At 49.5% G+C, this 6,152-nt stretch overlaps 1 pseudogene; it reads left to right on the top strand.

The window, feature by feature from the left end:
- The window catches only part of LOC108803581, an 11,964-nt pseudogene extending 8,676 nt beyond the window's left edge, over positions 1-3,288 (top strand).
- The last annotated feature ends 2,864 nt before the right edge of the window (positions 3,289-6,152 follow it).

Genomic DNA, 6,152 nt, shown 5'->3' with positions numbered 1-6,152 from the left:
TCATTGATAGGTTACAGTCTGAGTACACTGAATATCAAGAATGTGGCGTGGGTCGTCCCTCCAACATTAGATCCTGTCAGACATACTGACATGTTGACTGACTGACTGTGCATGCAAGGACTGTTTGTCAGAGATGCATACATATATGACAATATGGGTGTGTGAATAAGGGGGGGACATTAGAGTGTAAGCTCCTCTGTACAGAGACTGAGGTGACTGTGGGGGGAGGGGGCATTAGAGTGTAAGCTCCTCTGTACAGAGACTGAGGTGACTGTGGGGGGAGGGGGCATTAGAGTGTAAGCTCCTCTGTACAGAGACTGAGGTGACTGTGGGGGGAGGGGGCATTAGAGTGTAAGCTCCTCTGTACAGAGACTGAGGTGACTGTGGGGGGAGGGGGCATTAGAGTGTAAGCTCCTCTGTACAGAGACTGAGGTGACTGTGGGGGGAGGGGGCATTAGAGTGTAAGCTCCTCTGTACAGAGACTGAGGTGACTGTGGGGGGAGGGGGCATTAGAGTGTAAGCTCCTCTGTACAGAGACTGAGGTGACTGTGGGGGGAGGGGGCATTAGAGTGTAAGCTCCTCTGTACAGAGACTGAGGTGACTGTGGGGGGAGGGGGCATTAGAGTGTAAGCTCCTCTGTACAGAGACTGAGGTGACTGTGGGGGGAGGGGGCATTAGAGTGTAAGCTCCTCTGTACAGAGACTGAGGTGACTGTGGGGGGAGGGGGCATTAGAGTGTAAGCTCCTCTGTACAGAGACTGAGGTGACTGTGGGGGGAGGGGGCATTAGAGTGTAAGCTCCTCTGTACAGAGACTGAGGTGACTGTGGGGGGAGGGGGCATTAGAGTGTAAGCTCCTCTGTACAGAGACTGAGGTGACTGTGGGGGGAGGGGGCATTAGAGTGTAAGCTCCTCTGTACAGAGACTGAGGTGACTGTGGGGGGAGGGGGCATTAGAGTGTAAGCTCCTCTGTACAGAGACTGAGGTGACTGTGGGGGGAGGGGGCATTAGAGTGTAAGCTCCTCTGTACAGAGACTGAGGTGACTGTGGGGGGAGGGGGCATTAGAGTGTAAGCTCCTCTGTACAGAGACTGAGGTGACTGTGGGGGGAGGGGGCATTAGAGTGTAAGCTCCTCTGTACAGAGACTGAGGTGACTGTGGGGGGAGGGGGCATTAGAGTGTAAGCTCCTCTGTACAGAGACTGAGGTGACTGTGGGGGGAGGGGGCATTAGAGTGTAAGCTCCTCTGTACAGAGACTGAGGTGACTGTGGGGGGAGGGGGCATTAGAGTGTAAGCTCCTCTGTACAGAGACTGAGGTGACTGTGGGGGGAGGGGGCATTAGAGTGTAAGCTCCTCTGTACAGAGACTGAGGTGACTGTGGGGGGAGGGGGCATTAGAGTGTAAGCTCCTCTGTACAGAGACTGAGGTGACTGTGGGGGGAGGGGGCATTAGAGTGTAAGCTCCTCTGTACAGAGACTGAGGTGACTGTGGGGGGAGGGGGCATTAGAGTGTAAGCTCCTCTGTACAGAGACTGAGGTGACTGTGGGGGGAGGGGGCATTAGAGTGTAAGCTCCTCTGTACAGAGACTGAGGTGACTGTGGGGGGAGGGGGCATTAGAGTGTAAGCTCCTCTGTACAGAGACTGAGGTGACTGTGGGGGGAGGGGGCATTAGAGTGTAAGCTCCTCTGTACAGAGACTGAGGTGACTGTGGGGGGAGGGGGCATTAGAGTGTAAGCTCCTCTGTACAGAGACTGAGGTGACTGTGGGGGGAGGGGGCATTAGAGTGTAAGCTCCTCTGTACAGAGACTGATGTGACTGTGGGGGGAGGGACATTAGAGTGTAAGCTCCTCTAGTACAGAGGCCAATGTGACTGCTTTAGGGTTCTCTGTACAGCACTATGGTATATGTGGTAGATTTCATTCAATGTTAGATCAGAGTTATGGATTTTAAATTCTACTGCAGATATTTTTATGTTGGACTCTCTCTTGTCTTCGTACAGCCACGATGACCTGATGGGACCAGAATGAGGATGTGCAGTAGATACGTGTTCTGCGCGCTGTCCATATTTGTGTGCGTTGCTGTAATTTGTTACTCCAACCATCTAAAATTCAGACGTCAGAAGATAATCAGAAGACATCAGCAGATAGAGAACCTTCCCATTGCCACAGACACCATCACGGCTCTGGATAATGGAACATTCATCATCGCTCCGTATTATGAGCCTAGACTTGGCCGGTCAGTTCGGGTCATCGCCATCATCCATGTATCTGTGACCGAGCTCTATTGTATCTTCCATTGTTCCACCAATGAGATCGCCTTCGTCAGGGCAGAAATATATTTTCACAAAGACAGATTTGGGTTCCCATATGGAACAGCGGATCTCCTGTGTGCAGAACCTTCTGAGTGTAATTACACTTATATGTCTTTTTCTAAATCCACAGACACGGGTCAGAACTTCCTGTTTGAAGTCAGGAACCGTCCACCACAGCCGATCTCTTCCAACTTCACCGTCTGTATTTCTACTTTGTATGGAAACTACAACAATGTCCTCCAGATGGTCCAGCACATTGAGATGTACAAGATTCTGGGGGCCTCTAGAGTCACCATGTATAACACCAGCTGTTCCCGGGATGTAGATAAGGTGTTACGTCATTACATTGATGAAGGAACTCTGGAGGTTGTGCCATGGCCAATAGACCGCCATCTTCAGACATCTACAGAATGGCTGCATTCCAAGGGACTCAGTGCTGAGATTAGTTATTTTGGACAAACTGCCACCTTAAATGATTGTCTATACAGGAACATGTACACAAGTAAATTTGTTCTCCTCAATGACATTGATGAAATTATTCTTCCGGTCAAGGACTGGGACTGGTCATCACTGATGGAGAGTCTCCAGAGTACACACCCAGATACAAGTGTCTTCTGCATAGAGAGCTACGTCTTTCCCACTTCAGGCAAGGTCTCTGGATTTGACCTGTGGCCTCATGTTCCCGGGGTCAATATTCTCCACCATGGCTTCCGAGAACCTAAGAATTGGAAAGACTTCAATGCCCCCAAAATGATTGTGAACCCCAGAGACGTATTTCAGACCTCCGTCCACTTCCCCCTGAAACATAGAAGAAAAATGAAAAAGGTAGCACAAGATATGGCCATCACCTTCCATTGTACACACAAACGGAGGAATGACATCACCGCAGAGAAACTCATTCCAGATAATATACTGAGGAGACACAATGTGTCCTTAGTGCCAAATGTAAATAAGGTGATTCAGAGACTTTTCCCTCAGTAATAGCTCCAACTATCTATCCTGAAATGTAGAAGGAGAACTGGAATTCTGTGTGGACACGATTCAGAACTGAACATTGATCAATGAGCTCTTATGTTAGGAAATGTTGCTGAGAAGAACCTTGTCCTAGGTGATGAGCTTGTGAACAGGAACCATGTGAAGGCTCCATATGAATAGACAATTATGAGTATATGATCCTTCTAAGGAGTTCTTCTCAAACAGTAAAGAGCAGATCTTTCCGGGTTCGATTTGTGGTAAAGTTTGTTGAATGTGAAACTGTGAACCCAATTGGAGTCTATTGGGGGCAAATCTTGGAACGTAAAAGAGAACACTAGCCCAACCTTTTTTGGCCATAGTTCTCTTTAAGGAGAACTATGGGGTCAGGGTTTTTCCCCATAGTTCTCCTTAGGGTAACGGGAGGACACAAACTAGCGTCCTCCCGTCACCCTAAGCTCAGTATATAGGGAGCTACAGCTCGCCGTATACTGAGACGCCGCAGCCGGGGCGGATCCCAAGATCCGCCCAGCTGCATGAGTGCCAGCTGGCTCTGCCTATCTAGAGGCAGTCATAGTTCCCCTTCAAGGATCACATGAGGACATACACTGTCTCCTTCTGTGACCCAAAACTCAGCATATAGTGGGCTATTGCCTGCTATATGCTGACAGCACCGAGGCTCTGCTGCAGCCTGGATGGATCCCAACAACATTGTGGGGATCCACCCCGCTGGCTGTTTGACAGCTGGCTCTGCCCCACTAGAAGCAGAGCCAGCTGTGCCCGCCCCCTCCGTGCCTCCAGTCAGCGCTGGAGGAACAGAATGGGGAGGGGGGGAATCCCTATGAGGAGTGGTGATTGACAGTCACCGCCCTCTGCAGGGAGAAGATCGGGAAATGAGCGATAGACGGTATGTGATCGCTCATTTCCCGATCTATAGCGCCAACGTGTGACAGTTTCAGTGTCACACATCGGCTCTAATTTTGGGAAAGAGGGTAATTCACTCTCACCATATTTCTCCTTTAATTATGACCATTTCTAAGGCTACCTATTAAACTATTGTCAAAAGAATGGGTAGCTGGACACTGCCATAGGGGACATTTAACAAAGCAAAAATACATTTTAAAAAATACAGTACATAGGGAAGGGGAGCCTCCTTTTAATGTGACTTTGAGGGTGACATGGTGTCTGCACCCCCCCCTCTGTCAATCCCTACACTGGCTTCCACTCACCCAGAGGATAACATTCAAAATATTAACAGTCACCTATAAAGTCATCCACAACTCTGCCCCCGGATATATCTCCAACCTTGCCTCAAAGTATCACCCTAACCGTCCCCTCTGCTCATCCCAAGGCCTCCTGCTTTCCAGCTCCCTCGTCAACTCCTCCCATACTCGCCTCCAGGACTTCTCTAGAGTCTCTCCCATCCTCTGGAACTCTTTACCCCAACCTGTCCGTCTGTCGCCCACCTTGACTGCCTTTAGGCATTCCCTAAAGACTCCCTTCGGCATTCCTTCCTACATAAGTGCATAAAAACAAGTTCCTTTATTGATACATGATAATAAAAGCATTTACATAAGGATAAAAGGCATAAAAGAATATCCTTCCTTAAAAAAAGCTGGCATACTCGAGCTTACTACCCTTCAATCAACTTTGATACTGGCGATATTACATGATTCTCCAAAGAGTGTTAAAAGCGTTCATACAAAGAATTAGGTAACTTAATGCCACATGTATCACAGGGAGTCGCTCTTCCTTAACGTGTTTCGTGATGCTGTCAGCCCAAGTGATTCCATTCAGGTACCGAAGGGAAGGGGGAGGAGTCCGGTGACGTCACGGACATCGACGTCAACTGACTCCTCCCTCCTTCCCTTTGTTACCCATCATCACGGACAGCTACATCACCCGACTCCTCCCCCCTCTCCCCCCGGATATATCTCCAACCTTGCCTCAAAGTATCACCCTAACTCACAGGGAGTCGCTCTTCCTTAACGTGTTTCGTGATGCTGTCAGCCCAAGTGATTCCGTTCAGGTAACGAAGGGAAGGGGAAGGAGTCCGGTGACGTCACGGACATCGACATCAACGGACTCCTCCCTCCTTCCCTTCGTTACCCATCACGGACAACTACATCACCCGACTCCTCCCCCCTTCCCTTCGTTAGCCGACAGAGCCACTCGGGGAGGGGGGGAGGAGTCCGGTGACGTCGATGTCCGTGACGTCACCTGATCTCCGACGGAAGACCCGGAAGCCGGCGGAGAGGTGAGTACTTTGATCGATCAAAATAATTTTGATCGATCAAAGAAATTAACGATTAATCGACGGATTAATCGTTAATTTCTGCACCCCTAAATAATAATAATAACATGGGACCAATCCTTTAAATGACATGCTTTGGAGTTGCTTTTAAGCTGTTTGTGGTGTTATGGGACAGTTGAATTTCGAGGGCCGGTGCACACCTGGGCGACACCCCACCGCACGGCAATCGTGCACGATTCTGCGCTGAATGCCGCGCGGTCAGGAGTCGCCCATTTGTGCACCGATCACGCTGTGGGTGCCATTATTTTCCAATGGCTCTCCTGTCGCGCCGGGCGGATCACACAGTTTCCCGCCGCAATTCCGCCCGTGCTTTTGAACACGATCGCGGCTAGGACAGCTGCGCATTGTGTATTGCAGAAAAAAGGTACTTGCCACGCGGTGGGGTGTCACCTAGGTGTGCAGACAAGACAACAACAGCAACAATGTATCCTGGCAGCACATATTTTGGGTGCATGATTGATTTTTGAACTTTTACATTTGGCATAGTTTGGCTTCAGTGCAGGACTAGCACCCCAATCTGATTCATTTCAACTTGAAAAAAAAGGCTTTTCTAGGTAGT

This window comes from Nanorana parkeri, unplaced genomic scaffold (assembly GCF_000935625.1).
Source record: "Nanorana parkeri isolate BGI_ZX_2015 unplaced genomic scaffold, ASM93562v1 scaffold3898, whole genome shotgun sequence".
Taxonomy (NCBI): Eukaryota; Metazoa; Chordata; class Amphibia; order Anura; family Dicroglossidae; genus Nanorana; species Nanorana parkeri.
This window is presented reverse-complemented; position numbering and strand designations above follow the sequence as displayed.